Here is a 19,432-nt window from a genome sequence, read left to right as displayed (position 1 = left end):
TTTCCCCACAAGCGCTGTGCCTGCAATTTCCACGGCTGCCTCCAGGGAGCGAGGGTGCAGGAGGGAAGATGGGGGAGGGACTTAACCCCAAACTTTGGGGAGACCCTGATTAAGTGTCATCTTGGCTTCCTCGTTTTTGAACTCGAATTTGGATCTGCTTCCTCTTTAAATTCAGAGGAGCCGTCGAAAGGAACCCTCGGCTCTGAAGACCTCACTGCCTGTCACTGATGTCTCAGCGGCGAGAACCAAGGGGTGGGGGTAGGACTGACTGTCCCCACTATCCCTCGGACCCTGAGCCCAGCTTCCAGGTCCAGGAGGACCCTGAGGAACCTTTGGGGCAGCCAGGAGAGAGGACACACTTTCATACGACACTAGACCAAGTGTCAACACAGACAGCACCTCAGCTTCCCAGGCCTCTAATGCCGCCCTCAGTACCAGCACCCATTTTAAGCCACAAAGCGCAGTGCTGATGACAAGCAAGAACACAGGGACTTCCTTTAAACTTCAGTTAAACTACTTGAGAAAAGAGCTTTAAAAGCAACTGTCAACATATCTGCTGCAATCGGTCCTTCATGGGAGCTCTTTCTTATCTATCTCTCATCTATCAAAACTGGCCTCCCAAAAGAGCTTCAAGAGGCAAGCCTGGCTTGACATGGCTGTGTGTACCCCCCAAAAATGAAATGTGTACATGTTAGATGCTCTGCCTGTGGAAAGCTCTCAGTGACACATTTCCTGAATTCTGCAAGGCAGATTGTTTCCCTCCATTGAGTCTACATCAGCGAGGTTCTGACCAGAAGCCCTTTGGAGAGACCAGGCAAGTTCAGCATCTAAAATCATGTTTTCTGGTACCATGACCCTCGGAAGGAGGTGCCCCCAGCTGGGAACGATGCTGCCTCTGATGGAGGCCTTTCCGCTGGCGTGGAGTTTCCAAGTGTCCACATGGGCACATGGTAGAGCCGGAGAACCGATTCAGTTAGGTGATGGGCCACAAACACAGCGGTCGCAGGGCTCCAGGGCTGGCCTGGGGGCTAGGATTTAGTTCTGCAGGCCTGGGCGGGGCCCGGGAATCTGCATGTCTAACACGCTCAGGGGATGCTGGTGCTGTGGGTCTGGACCACTCTGATTAATGCGGCACCAGGCTCGCACTGCCCAGCCTACACAGAACAACGGCCACCTGTGTAATGTCACATTGTCGAGTAGCCACACTTCTAACGCGAAACACGGGTGAGATTCATTTTTAGCATCTATTTTATTTGACTTGGAATATCTGAAAGAGCATCAGCATGGCATGTGATTGCGGGGCTGGGCAGGCGGCAGTCTACCCTCTGTGGCCCTCCAGGGAGCAGGCAAGGAGCAGCGTCCGAAGCTGCCAGGGCCTGCCCTCCCGCTGCCCCCTTCTCTGCAGGCTCCGTTCGGGGCTAATGATCCATTTTCAGCGGCTGCTCTGCGAGCTGGCACTGAGGAGCGTCGCTCTGCTGCAAAGCTGGGCAGCAGGCTGAGTCCTGTTCGCCTGGCCGGCTGGCGGCCGAGGGTTGGGGCTTGGGGGTGAGGGGTGGACGTGGCCGAGAAGCGTCCATTGTGCCCGCAGCAGCTGATGTGGTTACAGCTGGTGAAGAGGCGGGCACCCCCTCCTCTGCCTGGGCTCAGGAACAAACATCTCTTCTTACTAAAAAAGAAAAAAGGAGAAGTGACAGGGGTCGTGGCTGTGCTTTCCACATGACCTGCCCGGGAACAGAGCGCGTCTTTGTTAATCCCGCCGTCTGTCAGTTGGCCTCTGCACGGAGGCATAAGCCACTTAGCGCCACCTCACCCCTGACCCGCCATCGGGTGCTCGGCTGGGCTGGACTGGGGGGCGGGGGGGCGGCCTTGGCCTGCACCTCCTGCCAACTTCCCCAGCAGCTGCCTCCTGCAGGGTGGCCCAAACAAAGCTGTGCTGGCAGTGATGGGAGAGGACTGGGGGAGGGGTGCAGGAAGTGGGGGCCATTGGGCCCGAATGGCACTCTCGGTTTTAGACCTGTAATTGCTGTGGGCCTCAGCTTGCTGATCAGGAAAATGGGAATAAGAGCCATGGCTACCCCCTTGGATGGCTATGAAGGTAAATGCATTATGTGTAAACCTGCTGGCAGTGCTCAAGAAATACTAGCTACTTTGATGAAACCATCACTCTCCTTAACATTATCTTCACCCATCCTTTGTTTCATGCCTGGGACCAGCTTTCCTTCCTCTTTCCCCTTCCTCTCCTCTCTCTCCCCTTCCCCTTCTCCCTTCTTCCCTCATCACTTCCTCCCACCTCAGACCCTCTCATCGGCACCCTCACACATCCCATTACTCTCCCCGCTCCCAGGCACCTGGGCATCATTTGTCAGCCATGCCAGGCCCAGGCTTCTGGTGGCGGGGGAGGAGGGGGAAGGGGGACTGCCAAGGCTTAGGAGGGTGAGATGGAGCACGCCAGGCTGGGGAGGGGGTTCCAGCCCCATCTGGAAAGGGCATTGTGCTCCTATCCCGGTCCTGCCTGCCAGCTGCTGTCTCCCAGCCCACCCACGCTGCTTAGCACCCCAACAGGGCTCCAGGTCATGGGGCCAGGTGGGCTGTGCCCCGCACTGGGAGTGCCCCCCACACTGTGCGCAGCCAGAGCCCTGAGTCGCAGCCTGCTCAGGGGTTTGGGGTGCGTTTCCTTCGGTGCCTTGCACTTCCGACCCTCCCAGGCAGGAGGTAAATACAGCCTGGCCTGCCTGTCTCCACAAACCTCAGAAATGGCGGTGGCTCTGTCAGGACGGCTCAGCTGGGCTACCGGCCGCCTGACAGTGGGAGCACTGTGGGGAGGGGAGGAGCCAGCCCCAAATTCCAAGGCCCAACAGACGCCCTGTTTCTCGGGCTCTCCCCTGCAGCAGATGGCTGAGACCAAACCCCCACAGATGCTGGCACAAGTGGAGGTGCCCCCTGCCAGGCAGTGGGCTCCCACCAGGGCTTCTGGGGGCCCCAGGTGTTCCTTGGCTGTGGCCACATCCCCCCGATCTCTGCCTCCATCATCACATGGCCTCTCTCCTGTGACTCTCTGTGCCCCCAAATCTCCCTCTGCCTTTCCTTTATAAGGACATCTGTCATTGGATTCAAGGCCCACCCTAATCCAGTCTGACTTCATCTTAACTTGGTTCCATCTACAAAGACCTTATTTCCAAATCAGGTCACAGTCACAGGTACCAGGAGGACAGGCATTGGGGCTGGGGAGGGGCACCCCAGGGCAAGCAGGAGGAGGAGGGGAAGGTCTTGTCCATCCAGATTGAAGCTGGCCTCAGAGAAGGGACAGCTGAGGCCCCTCTCCTGTTGTGGCCCAGGCCTGGCTGGGCTGGAGCGGTTCTCAAGGTGCTGGGCCACTGAGCAGGAGATGAAGGGGCACCGGGCCAGGCCACTGATGCTCACAGAGGCCTCAGGACTGATACTCGGTGTGTGACCGGCCCCTACAGCCCGGCCACGTGTGGGGGAGTAGATCTCCTGCCATCCGATGGGAGGGAGGCCCGTGGGCTGCTGGGCACACTCTCAGAGGGATGGGCCTGGCAGTGGCTTGTCCCTGAAACCACAGCTGGGAGTCTGTGCAGCCAGGTGGCCTCTGGGTTCCAGTCCCCACTCCGTGCCTTTCTGGCTGTGCCTGTCACCCCAGGGAGTGGCCCCAACTGCAGCAGGACACAAGGGCTGTTAATCCCCGATGTTTTTCTAGCAGGGCTTCTCACCACCCTCCTTTTCAGGCAGGCTGCCCACTGCCACGTATCTCCTCTTCAAGGCCCAGAGACAGCCTGCTCAGCCCTTGTCCCGTGTGGTTCCATGTTGGGGGGACTGCCCCGCCTAAAGACCACCCTGGTGGATGTCCTGGGCTGGCCTGCCTGGTTGGGCCAGGGCCAGGCCATCTTGGCCTTCTCGCTCATGTGGACAACGGCCCCTTTTATGTCAGCCCTGAGGAAGCCAAGCAGAATAATCCCCCCCGGCCCCCAGTTCTCCTTCCTGCCCCTGCCCTCTGCTGTGAGAGGGTTTCCTGCCCTGCCGGTCACCCCAGGACAGCTGGAGGGGCATCAGGCCAGGGGAGCGAGGCCTCGGCCTGAAGCAGGACTTGGGGCCAGCTCCGGCAGGCACTGAGGGCTGGAGGCGGTAGGCCCCAAGGCCTAGGTGGCTGGACAGCCGGGTGAATGGGTGTGGGAGATGCTGGGCTGCTCTCATGGCCAAGGCCTGGTCTCTGCCACCCTCCAGCCAGGGCTGAGCTGACAGAGTCTACCCTGGACCCCACACCTGCTCATTCGGGGGGTTAGGAGGCCAAGAGATATGAGCAGATCCCAGCTGTGGGGGGGAGGGGAGAAGTACAGCCTAGCTCCGAGAGGGGGCCCCTCTTCTGCAGCCGCCCTCCTCCCTGGCAGTGCAACGTGGAGCTGAAGGGAGGAGGAGACAAGGAAGTTAATTCTGCCACAAACACAGCCCCGACCCAGAGGCTCATTGCACTCATCTCACCAAAACAGGGGGCATGGATGCTGCCTCCTCCCAGGAGCCCTTTGGGAAGTTCTCTGCCCTGCTCTGCGTGTTCAGTTTTAACCTCACACTCATGGGTGGGAAGTGGAGGTGAAAGGCACATGGCGTGCTGTGCCCTGGCCAGCACCGGGCACAGGACAGCTGGGGCCAGATGGAGGGCGGCGAGCTCAGTGCGGCCGGGGAGATTGCAGACCTTGGAGGCAGCCAGGCTGGCTCCCCGCACTGTCCCCTGCACAAGTGCAACCACACGCGCGCGCGCACACACACACACACACACACACACACACGCACGCACAAGTGCAACCACACGCGCGCGCGCGCGCACACACACACACACACACACACACGGTTCCATAGTCCTCCCCTGCCTCCTCCGGCTGCTCTCCGTAGCCCCACCAGCCCAGGGCCCTCTCTCTTTAAGAAACCGCACAGCACTGAGTAGCTGTCCCCAGCGTACATTTTCATCCTGCTGTTTCTGGAGTCTTATCTCCCCAAACAAGATGCCCCGAGGGCAGGCACCAGTGTGGTCTCTGTGTCTCTCGTATCTCCCGGGGCATCTGGGAGGAGAGGCAGCGCAGTTCAGGGCTTCTGCTTCCCAGCTGAGAATGCGGGGCCTTTGTATCTCGATCAAGATGCAAACTGGCACAGTCTCTGCTTTGCCATTTGCTGACCTAGCGGAACACCCAGGACATTTGGGTTTGGAGGGACAACTGGTCACAGTGTTTCAAATGAGGGCCAGCTCAAACACCCTGCCGTGCATGCCCGAGACAGAGCAGAGGGCCAGCTCAAACACCCTGCCATGCGTGCCCGAGACAGGGCAGAGGCCAGCTCATGGGCACCCAGCTCTGCCCACTCTGTCTGTCTTTAGCATCTTCCTCCAAGAACTTCCAAGGGCACCTCTGCGGAGCTTGCCTTTGACAACTGAGAAGGAGACAGAGCGGTGGGTTAACAGCAAGGGGAAGGGAGGCTCGCGGCCACACTTATCACCGGTCAGCCCTGAGGGTCAAATAGCCAGGCCCGTCTTTAAACCCAGACCCAGAGCAGGAGTGCGGGGCCCACAGCAGCAGTCAGACCCTGCTGACTGGGCGTCGCGCAGCCGCAGTTCTGCCAAGACCTCTCCTGCGTGTGCCTGGGGATTGGAGGCTGTTTGCAGGCAGTCAGGCTAACTTGAAGAGTGAGCCCAGCCTGAGGGCCAGGGAGCATGCAGTGGGGGAGGGGTCTTAGGTCAGCAGCTGTCTTCCTGGAGGAGATACTGGTTTCACTGGTTTCCCTCATTTACTTGACAGTCACTGAGCACAGACTGCACCGGCTGGAACTGAAATATCACATGACACTTCAGTGCTTGTACTAAAACAGTGCTGGCCGCACTGAGAGCAGTGGCCGCATGCTGCGGGCTTGTGGGCTTCACTGTGGCTGCTCCCGAGCCCGTGCTCAGGGCCACAGAGTGTCCTGGGTGGGCAGATGGATGGCAAGGCCACCTGATCGGTCTGCTGGTTTCCAAAAGGCCGTGTGACTTACTGGAAACTCCACAGCAGCCAGGCAGCTTCTGGAGCTGGCCGCTGTACAGGGAACATGCACGGCCAGTCATGTGAGCCATCTATACGTCCTAGTAGCCACATTGAGAAAAAGTAAAGAAGTCTCAATGCAAGAAAAAAACATTTGTAACCATGTGAGGGGATGGATGTTAAACTAAACTTAGAGTGGTAATCGTTTTACAACATATACATATGTCAAATTATTATGTTATACTAGAGACCTGATGCCTGAAATTTGTGCGGGGGGTGGGGGGGGGGCGAGGGGGAGGTCCCTCAGCTCAGCCTGCACCCTCTCCAATCCAGGATCCCTCGGGGGGTGTCTGACTGCCGTCCTGGTCGCCCCTCATGGCCCCCCTGCTGGCCTGGTTGCCCCACACAGCCTGCTGTTCAGTCATTTGGTCGTCCCTCACTAACCCCCTTGCTGGCCTGGTCGTAGGCAGCCATCTTTGTGAGGGTGTGAGGGTTCATTTGCATATTACCTCTTTATTATATAGGATACTTTAAGCTAATACAGTGTTTTATGTCAGCTATATCTCAATAAAACTGGAAAAGAGTAAAAAACACGTAAAATTAATTTTAATATATTTTTTAACCCAACATATCCAAAATATTGTCATTTCATTATATAATCAATATATTACATTATTAGTGAGATATTATTTTTCCCTAGCAAGTCTTTAAAACCTAGTGTGTCACTTACACGTCTCAATGAACACAGGGTGGATTTTGAGGTCTCCACAGCCACATATAGCCCTTGGCCACTGTTTTGAACGAGCGGGTCTGGGACCCACACCTCCTTTCTCTCTTCCAGGGGAATGAGCCCCCAAAAAGCACAAGGGCTGCTCAGAGGGGAAGGGATGTGCGTATGACCATCGGCCAGTAGGGGGCAGTGGTAGGTCAGTGCCCAGGGCCTTTCCACAGACCAAGCACCTGCAAAGACAGCAAGCAGCTCCCAGCAGCCGGGCCACGGAAATAACCAGTGGTCTTTGCAGCAGATTGAGAAGGCCGGGAACCCCTCATGTGTCATTCTCCGCCCCGACCCCCAGGGGCTTTGCAGGTGTCACCAGCCATGATGGCGCCGTGGCTTGTTTCCCTGTGTGGCTTGGGAGGTGGGAGGCGGCATCCTCTTGGCAGGATGATCTGTTCTCTCATCAGGAATGTGGGGTATGCGGAGCTGACCCTGGGCAGGTGTGAACGCCTGTCGTGCTCAGGTAACCCAGTCCGCTTGGCTGCAGCCCAGTGAGGTGTGTGCAGGCTTCACAGTCTAAATACTGAATGAGCTGCCACTGGAGTCAACGGTAATCACAGCAGGAGCCCCACACGTGGCGTCCTGGTGCTTATGTCGGGGGGGGGGTCCTGCGTTCACAGGGTGCAGGGCAGGCCCTGCAGGGCACACAGAGGGCCCCGGCCCACCGGGGGCTTTCAGTCTGTGCTGGGGCCTAAGGCAGAGGCTACCTTTATTCTCTAACCCTGGGGCAAGGTCCCTGCTGCCACCTGCGATGCTTACTCACCCATGAGCGTTTACTGAGCACCTACTGTGTGCTGCTCAGGTATTGTGCTCCGAGGATAGCATGGGAACAGGACTGGGCCTTTGTCTGGTGGGACCACCTGTGAAGCCAGGGCTGGCACGGCTCACCGCAGGCCTCTATTCTGTTTGGACAGTCCCGGTAGGTGGGGGACACCCCACTGTCGCCCCTGGGCTCTCAGGTTTCTGGGGCTCACCCACACTTCCCACCTGAAGCTGCCCACCCTGGGGGCTCTCTCTGCCTTCTCTGACCAACTGTGCTGGGAACCAGTGTCCCAGGAGCAGGCCTCAGGCAGCAGCCAACAGAAGGTGCAGGGTAAACCCTCCTCCCTCCTCCCACTCAGGTCATGGCCTGACCTATCCCCTCCCCCTCAGCAGTGAGACTGAGCCACAGTCGCCCACAGTATAGTGTGGTGAGCAGCTCCCTTGCTTCCTATCTCACCTCCCACCCCTGTACCTGGTCCCTCCCATATCAGTGACCTCCACTCCAGTCCTTATCTTAGGGTCTGCTTGGGGGACGGGAGGGGGCGGATGCCAAACTAGGACAAAAGCCCTGTCTTCCCAGTTATGACGTATTTGAATACCCTAGGACTGGAATTCCTGAGTAAGATAGGACTGGGGCCAAGCCTCAAAAGAACTAGGAAGGTTCTAGAAAGCTGAGAATGAGGGGGGTTGGCATGGCAGACGGGGAGAGCAGCAGTTGCACAGGTTGGCAGTGGGACAGGGCAAGGTTTGGGCAGGGCAGGTGAGGGGCTGCACAGAGGCCTTCCCTGGTGGTGGGGCAGGGACCTCCCTGGGCAGCCTGGGGTGACCGTTGCTCAGCTTGCATGGGAAGGTGCCCAGAGCTCTGCACCCAGCAAGTACAGGTGCCATGTGTTCCCTTGGGAGAGCTGGTCCTTTGCAAGAAAGAGGAAGGGGCATCTTAGATAGGGGCATCTCTCTTTGGGGTTTGCTGCCCCTGGAAGCCAAATCATTGAGCCGCCCTGTGCCTGAGTTTTCCCATCCATAGAATGGGATGACAGCGCAGTCTCCGGTGGGGATCGCGTGCGTGGTGCGGAAGCAGTCAGCCGTGGCCGGCACACACACGGAGTGGAGGCTGTCATCAGGGTCAGTATTGGCGGTGGTGTCGGCACAACCACGGCAAGCTGCCAGGCAGGCTCTGTAGCAAACCACCAATGAGGATGTGGCTTCTCAGCTCCTCCCTCCCCCATAACCACCCAGAGCTGGTGCCAGTTAACCTAACCTAACCGGGGGCGGGGGGGGGGAGACTGTCAGTTCTTGTCAGCTCTTGGCTACTCAGCGATTGGCTCAGCTGTGATATTTGCCGTGGGCCTTAATGTTCTCACCTCTGAAATGGGCCAGCAACCTCACAGTGTCCCTAAGCACCGTGGCTGGTGAGTGACTTGTGAGTCGGGCAGTGTTCTTATGCAGCCAGCAGGGCCCAGGGGGGCCCGGGCACTCAGATGGCCTCATCCTTTATTGTCAGAGAAAGAGCATGGGGTGAGGGGGGGGGGGGGGTGGGCGTTGCACTTTGGGCCAATGAGGTCACTATGGGATGGGCTCCCCAGCTACAACCCAGCTGAGCTTGGCAGTTACCTTGCGAGGTCTCAGAACATTCATCGCGACCATTTCACAGGTGAGCAAGCTGAGGCGATACCCAGAACACAAAAGTCCACAGGGGCCTTGAGTACCAGACCGATGTTATTTCACTCCATTTCCTCTACACTTCCCTGACCCCTAGAGTCCTGTCCGAGGGCATTTGCACATTCTGCCCTGAGCCCACTTGTTTGAGGTGGGCTTTGGATCGCACGCTTTTTTCACCTTCCTTGAAGGGCTTTTCACAAATTGGGTACATTTAGTCTGCCAGGTGGCAAACATGAGGCACTTAATAAGTGCTGTTGAGTCACTGGCTGACCTTCCCTCCGTCCCTGTCCCCATTCAAAGTGTAGCTGACGCTATCTGGTTGACTCACGTCTCCTGCGGGGCTATGTTCCTTTAAAAAAAATTACAGGTTCTCAGATGGATAATGACAGGTCCACATCTCCAGAGGAGAAATTCTGTCTGGGAAACTTTAAATAAGGCAACCGGGGGAACCAGCCGGGGCCAGGGAACCCATTTGCTTCTGCTCCTGGGGCCGGGCCTCCGGAGGGGCCCTGTGGAGAGCAGGGTGGAAGACCGTGGCCCCACCTGGGCAGGATCCTGGTCACCTTCCCACAGAGGGAGCGAACTCTTGAGACGCGGGTGGCTTAGCAGACATGTGTCACCCACCCGAGGGCTCTTAGGTGGCCACAGGCCCTGAGTGGTTTTTCTGTTTCTCCCCCAGAATGCTGTGCCCTTTAGCTTCCTCTGAGGCTAGGAGCCTGGTGTGGTGGGCACTGTGACACAACACGACTCTTTAAAATGCCAGTCAGACCTTGCCACGCCCACGCTCAAAGGACCCCTGTCTCACCCTGACAAAGCCAAAGTCCTCCCGGATGACAGCGTGTCCTGGGGCTGCCGTCACAAATGACCACCAACCGGGGGGCTTACACAACAGCCACCTCCCCGCTCACAGTCCTGGAGGCCAGAGGGCCAACCGAGGTGCCAGCAGGACTGTACTTCCCCTGGCCTTCCAGGGGAGGGCCTTCCTTCCTCTTCCAGCTCCTGTTCCTTGGCTGTGGCCACATCGCTCCAGCCTCTGCCTGTGTCTTCACCTGGCCTCCCCTCTGTGTCTCTGTGTCCTCTCCTCTTCATGTAAATACGCTGTCATAGGACTTAAGGCCCACCCCAGTCCAGCGTGACTTCATGTTAACATATGACCTCAGCAAAGACCCTGTTTCCAAATAAGGGGACATCTTGAGGTTCCAGGGGAGATAGGAATTTGGGGGGAGGGAGGAGACACTATTCAACCCAATACACTTAGCCTGTCAAAGTGTGATTTGACTCTTGGTTCTCTCTCCTGCCTCCTTTCTTCCCACTCTCCTTGGTGGCCTCAGCCACACACACACACACACACACACACACACACACACACACACACACACCCTCTAGCCACTCCTCCGAAGCACCTCAGAGCCTTTGCACCTGCTGGTTCCCCCGCCTGGAAGGCACTCAGAGCTCCGTCCTCACATTCCTCAGGCATCCCCTCCAATGGCCCATCACTCTCAGTTCCATGAGGACGTCTTTCGTTTCCCTCCTGCTGCATGCTCCTTACCCCTGCATGTCGCATGTTTCATATTATATCATATGTCGCCTCATCTGTTGTAGAGATCTTACTGCCTTTAGGAGTCTGGAAGCCTAGAGGCCTTGTTTGTCTTGTTCACAGCTGTATTCCAGCTCTTAGAACAGTTTCTAGCACATAGTAGGTGCTCAATCAATTTGTAGCCTAAATGCATGCTCATGTAACTCAAGTGTTCAAGCTTTACAGAATACCATGGTGTCCTTAACATCATGATTTATTCAGCAGGGGAGCCTCGGGGCCACAGCACAGGGAGGAGAGGGGACGTGAAGCAAAGGGTTCGGCTCCACACTCCCCGCCCCTGACTGCGGAGCTCTTCCGCTTTTATCTATTGCTTATTTGAATTCTACTGCCAATGGAATCTCCAATCTGGAATAACAGCCCTGTTTTACAGATGAGGACAGTGCGGCTCTGGGCGGGGCCAGGGACACACCCAAGGTCCCTGAACCAGTTGGGTAGAGCCAGACACAGAATCCGGCTCCCTGGCACCAGGGCGGCGTCCCACACCAAGCCTGACCGCAGCTCCTCCCTCCCTGGGCAGCCTGGGGTGACCGTTGCTCGGGGCTGGCCCTCGGCTTGCGTGGGAAGGCGCCCGGGGCTCTGCACCCAGCAAGGACAGGTCAGAAGGGCAGATTGGGTGGGCCCTCCCCGCCTCCCCAGCACAGTGTCAGCTTCCAAGTTCAACATCGCCCGTCTGCCAGAGGCCAACTCAGTGTCACATGGCACACATTCCAGGAAGTAGAGCGTCCTCTGCCATCCCTGGCGGCCAGTCCGGGTCCGATAGCACTGGATGGGTCAGCACCTCCAAGCCACGGGGTGCGGGGACAGGCAGACCGCCCACCCAGAGTGGCTGAGAGCTCCCTGAGCCTTCTGGCAACATTGTAACCGGCGGCCACTGTTTGCACTTCCAAACTCTGCTGCAAAGAAAAATAAATACATAAACCTAATCAGACCTGAACTTGCCACATGCGGTGACCAGCGGGCTGTTTATATTGCGGTCGTGCCAACAGCTAGCATTCCCGGGGGTCTGCCGGGTCCAGGCCCCGAGACGTGGTGCCCTCGGGACATCGCTCCCAGCTCCTGGCTGGCTCTGCATGGGGAGGGCCGTGTCTCCGTTTCACATTTGAGGAAACCAAGGTCCAGATAACTCTGGGGTCACCGCTGGTGAGGGGCCTGCGGCGACAAGCCCCTGGTTGCTCCGAGGGGAAGGCTCACGCTGGTTCCTGCGGCGTCTCCGGCCTCCCAGAAGAGCTGCTGAGAGAGAAAACAGGACAGGGCTCCACTGTCTGTTGCTGTGAGCAGAGGTGGCCCGGGGCGGACGGAGCCTCGGAGAGCGGCCGGGAGCCGGCGTCAGGTAGGCCTGGGTCACCAAGGACCACAGTCTCCGAACCAAACACGAGGCCACGTGGTCTGACAGGCACTTCCGTGCCAGAACACAAACTGAGTAGGAGACGGTATTTCATGCCAAAAGCGTGGCATTTCTGGAACCTTCTGATGGTTGCTGGAGACCGTGGGATGTCGGGATTGGGTTCCCTATGTACTTCAGCTGCCCCAAGAGTGAAAGGTTAGAGGTGGGGGTGGGGGCGGGCACTGGCGGGCCAGAGCTTGTGCAAGTCAGATTCCCAAGAGGCCGTCAAGTTATCCACTTTAAAGTGGTGCGTTTTATGATGTGTAAATTATATCTCGGGTTTTCAAACAGCCTCAGTGGTGAGGGCACCGCTTGGGGCCTGGACTGCGTGCTTTCTGTCTCTCTGTCCCACCCTGCTCTGACCTCGGGGCTCATTATTGTTCCTCCATGTTCTCGCTCTATCATGAGCATGGTTTTCAAACCAAAAACTGGGTCCTGTGATCTGATAAAGGATATATTTTATGTATGTAGGTATGTATTTATTTATTGTGAATCCTCACCCAAGGATATTTTTCCATTGCTTTTAGATAGGGTGGAAAGGGGGGAGGGAGCAAGAAACATTGATGTGAGGGAGACACATCCATTGGTTGCCTCCCGCACTTGCCCAAATGGGACCACAGACAGAACCTGCCGCCCAGGTGCATTCCCTTGACGAGGAATCCAGCCCATGGCCCTATGTGCCTGGGTTGAAGCTCTGACCACTGAGGAGCTCTAGCCAGGGCCGATACAGGATACTTTGTAATGGGTTTAAAAAATATATTCACATGGGGACAGAGCAATGGCCTGAAAATTTGCACTTGACATCTTTTCGTTGGAAAGAATACAGTTTTCTGGAGTGAGTGAGGGCCCTCCTGGCTTTTTCAGGCCTTGGGAGCATCACAAGGGAAGAGGCGGTAAAGCCAAAAGCTTCAAGGTGAGGAGGACTCTGGAGCCACTGGCAGAGTTTGAATCCCAGCTCCACCACTTGCCGGCTATGTGACCTCACGCTAGTTATTTAACCTCTCTGTGCCCCAGTTTTCTCACCCGGGAAATGAGAGTGAACATTGTTAGGACAAAAATGAGTTCAATGGTTAGAACAGTGCCTGGCACTTAGGAAGCACTTACTTTGTGAATTTCAGTTCATGTTTGTCAGCCGATCATTAGCAAGGGTTTGTGGGCACCTGGTGTGCACTGGTGCCGTGTGACAACTCAGCAGCGAGCAGGACACAGCAGCCAGCATTGCTTTTGCTCGCAAATCTACACTTTGGGCGAGGCTGGGCAGGGAGGGCTCCTCTGTGCTCCACAGTCAAGTAGAGCTGAGGGCCCACCTCCGAGAGGACACACTCACCTGGTTGGCAGGTTGGGGCAGGCTGTCCGCCAGGCGCTCCGTCGTTTAGGCTCCCCGCATAGCCTGCGCTCTGTCACCACACACTGCATGGCCCCAAAACCGAATGTCCCAGGAGAAAGGACCAGGCAGAAGTATGTCGCCTTTATGGCCAAGCCTCCTTAGTCACCTAGCATCCGCCCCTTCCGCCGTACTACATCGGGGAGGCTGTCACAAAGGCCTCCCGCCCCACACTCCCATGTTCAAGGGAAGGCAGCAGATGGGAAGATTCTGGAAGAGTGTGTGGGGTGGGAAATACCACTGTGGCCATTTTGGAAGATAGAATCTATTCTTACAACATAAAGGGTCAGTGCTGGGTGGGTTCCTACAGGTTCCCCGCTCCCTCCAAAACCCCATTTTAATATACTTTATGGATTTATTACAGAGAGGAAGGGAGAGGGATAGTTAGAAACATCGATGAGAGAGAAACCAATCAGCTGCCTCCTGCACACTTCCTACTGGGGATGTGCCCGCAACCAAGGTACATGCTCTTGACTGGAATCGAACCTGGGACCTTTCAGTCCACAGGCCAACACTCTATCCACTGAGCCAAACCGGTTAAGGCAGAAAAAACAACAACACCCATTTTAAAGATGGGGAAAATTGAGGTCCTGAGAGGAAAGTGAATTCTCAAGGTCACAGATTCTCTGCAGCACATCAGGTGATGCAGAAGGATACTATCTTTCCTGCTTAATAGCAAATTCCTGGAGAGGAGGGGCTGAGTCATCTTTTATGATTGTGCCCCGTGTCCCCCAAATGCCTGGCACAGATCCCTGGCCACTCCTCATCCAGCCGGCCCCTGGACCATGTCCCAGAAGGCCAGTCAGAACTTGAGCTTCCCCCCTCTCTCATGTGGACCTCACGGGGCTGCACGCAATAAGTGCTCAGCTTCTGCCCTTGCCTGACCCATGCCAGACCAAGGGACACAGGATAGCAGAGCCCTTGGGGTGGCTGGGCTTGGCAGGTCCCTGCCCCCCTCCCCGACCCCCACCCCCACCTCGTGGGCCCTGAGTCCCAGGAGGACATGGGCCTGGCTTCTGCGTCCCTTCTGCATGGTCTCTGGCTGCAGGAAGAGCGCCTGAGCCAGATAAAGGCCCAGCGGGGGCTTTGCCGACAAAGGAAGTAGCGGAGGCCTTTCTCTCCCGCCTAAACACTCCAGCGCCTTGCAAGCTCCCTGGCAGACCCGAGGGCTATTCACAGGCGAGAGGGGGAGGTAACGACCGCACAAAATGGGGTGGGAGGCGCCTCTGCCTTCCTCCAGCAACCCAGAGGCCGATCCATTTATTTTAAAAGAAAACAAACAAAAAACCTCATATTCCTTCTCAGAGTACAGCCCCCTTCCTGGGCCCTGCAGAGTATACATTGGGGAGGGGATTGGAGAGAGAGGATGGGCCTGGGTCCCTGCGTCTGTCTCCAGCTCCCCGCCCCTTGGGTTCTTGTGGGCTCTGCTCTCCTGTGATTTAGGAGGCGGCCTGCCACCCGGCCCTGCAGCTGGCCGTTCCTTCTGGGGCCCCAGCTGTACCCCCGGCCTCCGCAGCTCATTGTATGAATAGGGACGGAGGAGACATCCAGACATCTTGCCACAATCTGCAGCCCGCCCCCACCCCACCTCAAACTTGCAGGAGGATGGCTGCTGGCCCTCCAAGATTGGACCCCTCCAGTGAGGGCGGCATTCAGTGGTGGGCTAGGGTGAGGCCATTGCCTCAACCCCAGTGGGACCAGAGGGGCAGGTTTCACAACTTAACATTTGAACTCTGCTCTCTGCCCCACTCCTCCCCCCGGGTTTTGCAGAAAGAGCTGCAGTCTTAGACCGACCCTAGTTGGAGTCCCAGTACCACCTTTTACTGGCCAGCAGTCTTCTTCTTTTGTGTACCTCAGTTTTCTCATCTGTAAAATGGGGATTAACACTGTCTGACTATTGGGGTTGTTGTGTGAAATTAATCCAGGAGGTACCTGCAAAGCGCCCAAGTCCCTGTATATACAGGGCTCAGCTCCCCTGAGCTCCCTCTGGGGGTGACATGGGGATGACAGAAAACTTGGCGTGAGGGTGTCGGCCCCATGGACAGGTGAAACCTCAGAATAGCCTGGGCTCCCGCTGGGTGCTGGTAAGTGTTAGCCAGAGTGCCCTGCTGACTCGGGGATGCCACCCAATGCGGCGCGAGCTGTCCTCCCCCCGTCTCTGCTGGGCTGCGGGGGCGTCTCCTGCAGGCCTGAAGCCGCTGAGTAACGAGGCCCCGGGGCGCTGCGGGGCGCCTGGGAGAGGGCAGGAGAAGGTTCGCTGGTGCCAAGGCTCATTAAGCACTGCCGCTCAGATGGGGATTAGGAGGGAGCCAGCCCGCCATTCCTTGGGTTTGGTTATTAAAGGCTCCGTTCAAGGTAAACACCAGGCGCTTCCTTTCAAAGCCGCACCTGCTAATTAGAGGGCAAGGAATTCATTAAAACAGTAACTCGGGGCTGGCTGGGAGGGAGGGCTGGGGGGAAGAAGGAGGGGTGCAGGGAGAACCTGGGCGGAGCATTCCTCACGGGCAGAGCGGACAGACACCCCCACCCCAGGAGCACGGGAGGCAGGTGCAGGACCCCTTTCTCCAATGAGCTTACCCGGAACCCTGAGCCTGGACCTCTGACTGGCCCCTTAGCTGTTACTTCTTGGATTCCGCCTGCACCTGCCAGTGTTCCCTGTCTCTGGTGGGCTCATCGGCGTTCACGTGTTCGTCCTATGACAGGGAGGAGTAGGAAAGACCAGGAACAAAGCCATGTTTGTGAAATGCCTGCTGTGCCAGGCTGGATACCGGTCCCCGAGAGGTCCCTGTTCTGACCCACAGAACCTGTGCCTGTGCGACCTTACGTGGCAAAAGCAGCTTTGCAGATGTGATTAAGGACCTGGAGGTGGGGGATGATCCTGGATTCTCAGGGTGGGACCAATGTCATCACAGGGTTCTTGTATGAGGGAGGTAGAGGGGGATGCTACGGAAAAGGAGGTAGGGCATGGGATGACAGAAGTAAGGCTGGAGGGATTTGAGGAAGGGGCCATGAGCCAGGGAATGCAGGCACCTTTGGAAGCTGGAAAAGATAAGGAAATGGATTTTCCCCCAGAGCCCCAGAAGGAACCTGCCTGCCCACACCTTGATTGTAGCCCGCTGAGTGAGCCCCGTGTCAGACTTCTGTCCTCCAGAACCAGAAGAGGATGAGTTGGTATTCGAAGGCACTAAGTTACAGCAGCGACAGGAAACTGATGCCTGGACCCAGAAGCAGGTGCTTTGCATGGGTCTTTTCCAAGCTCCGGAGGGAGGCCTGGGCTCATGCTTAGACTGGTCCTAGGAGTTGCAATGAGTGGTAGGAATCATTCCTTTCTGGCTGCATCAAGAGCCTGAGGCACAAAGAAGCTGTTCACGGCTCAGTTTCCCAGCCTGGCTATGGGGCAAGAGTTAATCCAGCCAATCAGATTGTGAGTTAGAGACCAAGTTCAGACCCTGCTGGGTGACCCTGGGTAAGACACCGAACCTTTTTGGGCTCAGCCTTCTTGTGTGGAAAACCAGGAAATGCTTCTGATCTTTGCAGCTTGCTTGCGGGTGTCAGGCTGGGCGCAGGAAGTGTGGGTGTGGGCCTCTTCCTCCTCAGGTAGACGCCTGAGACACTTAATGAGCGTGTATGCCAGGCCCTGGGACCTCTGGATGAAAGAGCTGATGTACACCTGAGTCACCTTTATGGCGATTCTATGCCCGCAGGGTGCCTTCTGCCTGGACATGAAGCCTCAAGGTGCAGAACCAGTTTGGCTGCACCTGAGCATCTCTTAGCTGCTCTGCTCCAGGCTCTGGGAGTCTGACAAGGACCCCGGGGCCCCTCTCCTGGGCAAGCGGCCCCAGGGGCAGCCTTGGGCATAGGGTGGGGACCCAGACTCTCGGTCACTTTGGGCCAGTAGGGCAAGTACCTAGAGATGGAAAAACACACTGCTTCTGTGTGCTATCTTCTAGGGCAGTGGTTCTCAACCTTGGCTGCACATTAGCATCACCTGGGAATCTTTTTAAAATCCTGATTTCTGGGCCTCATCCTCTGGAAATTCTGTTTCTTTGTTATGGGATGGGGCCACAACATTAATAACAAAGAAACAGAATTTCTGGAGGATGAGGCCCAGAAATCAGGATTGTAAAAAGATTCCCAGGTGATGCTAATGTGCAGCCAAGGTTGAGAACCACTGTTCTAGGGCCTTGTCCTCATCGGCCACGAGATGGGGCTGCCGCGTCAAAGCTTTGATTTCAGGGTGCGTGTGTAATTCCTCCCCCTCCCCTTTACAAATAAAGATAAATCCAGTGAGAGCATATGCGGAGCACACTCCGGTACTTTATACTTCTTAGCTCGTATGGTTCCTCAGTAACCCACCAAACAAGGATCCTACAAAAGACGGAGCAGCTGAGGCTCAGAGAGGTGAAGTGACTTTCCCAAGGTCACACAGCGGGATTCCCAGCCAGCTCTGTGAAGTTCCAGAGCAGAGCCTTGATTAGTATAATGAAAGCCTCCTCCTCCTCCTCCCCTGCTGGTACCTCCTCTCCTCCTCCAGTCGTCCCCTCCCCTTACCGCCCCTCTACTTCTTCAGTCAGTTAAACCAGGGCCAAGGTGTGCTCTAACTGTTGAACACATTTCCTCCCTTCCCATTCTTCATATGAGCATGGAGATGGTGATTCTCCCCTCCCCCCGCCCCCCCCCACACACACACACACACTGTATTTAGTAGTGTTTTCCTTACATGAAAACCCCAGGTCAGTGATGGTGAACCTCTGACACGCAAACTCATTTTTTTCGTTGATTTTTCTTTGTTAAATGGCATTTAAATATATAAAATAAATATCAAAAATATAAGTCTTTGTTTTACTATGGTTGCAAATATCAAAAAATTTCTATATGTGACACGGCACCAGAGTTTAGTTAGGGTTTTTCAAAATGCTGACACGCCGAGCTCAGAAGGTTCGCTATCACTGCCCCAGGTTCTGCCGCCTCCCGTCTGTGCCTCTCTGGGTGCTCCCAGCCTCAGGAACTTCCTCTCACCTTCCCTTCCCAGCGAATGTCTTGCCAGAAGCCTGCACCAGGCTTCTCAGACTGTGATGAGCATCTGAGCCGTGGGGCCTTGTTAAAGAGCAGGTTCTGATACAGCAGGGCCCGGCCCGGTGGGGCCCAGGAGACTGCACTCCTAGCCTGGTCCCAGGGACGGCCCGCCCCGTCCTCACGCCCAGCGGGAGGCTTTTAGCCCTGCTCCTGGGAAGTGTGTGCTCTCAGAGGTCACCAGCAGCCTCTAGTGAGTGCTAGTGATCCATTCTTGGCCTCTCTCCCCTTTGGTATCCGGGCAGCCTTTGGCCCTTCTATAACCTGCTGGACCTGGCAGGGTCCAACCAGAGAAGCAGAAGTGGGTGGTGGAGCCTGGCCGGCGTGGCTCCGTGGTTGAGTGTCAACCTATGAACCAGGAGGTCACAGTTCGATTCCCAGTCAGGGCACATGCCCGGGTTGGGTTGTGGGCTTGATCCCGGGGGGCTGCTCCCAGGTGGCAGAGGGCAGGCCCAATCTCTAGGTGCAGCCCGTGGTCTGGCTCACAGCCAATTGGGGAGTTGGTGACTGGCTTAGTGAGGGTGGAGCTGACCGGGCAGCCCCCGGAAGGGCAGCTGGACCTCTCAGCCGGGCGGGAGCCCTGTCCCCAGGCGGGATTTCTCTCCCGGGCAGCCTCTCTCCCTTCCTCTCTGAAATCAATGAAAAATTTTAAAAAAAGAAGTGAGAGGTGGATATGCAGAAATGTACACCCAGGGACTGGCTTAGTGAGGGTGGAGCTGACCGGGCAGCCCCCGGAAGGGCAGCCGGACCTCTCAGCCGGGCGGGAGACCTGGGCCCA

At 56.7% G+C, this 19,432-nt stretch overlaps 1 protein-coding gene across 3 annotated transcripts in view; it reads left to right on the top strand.

Annotated features, from left to right (window-relative positions):
* Nucleotides 1-19,432, top strand: part of GSE1 (Gse1 coiled-coil protein) — a 436,931-nt gene that overhangs the window by 140,287 nt on the left and 277,212 nt on the right. The gene's annotated exons all lie outside the window — the stretch shown is intronic.

Source organism: Myotis davidii, unplaced genomic scaffold (assembly GCF_000327345.1).
Source record: "Myotis davidii unplaced genomic scaffold, ASM32734v1 scaffold77, whole genome shotgun sequence".
NCBI lineage: Eukaryota > Metazoa > Chordata > Mammalia > Chiroptera > Vespertilionidae > Myotis > Myotis davidii.
The sequence above is the reverse complement of the archived record's forward strand: the minus strand, read 5'-3'. Positions and strand labels throughout refer to the sequence as shown.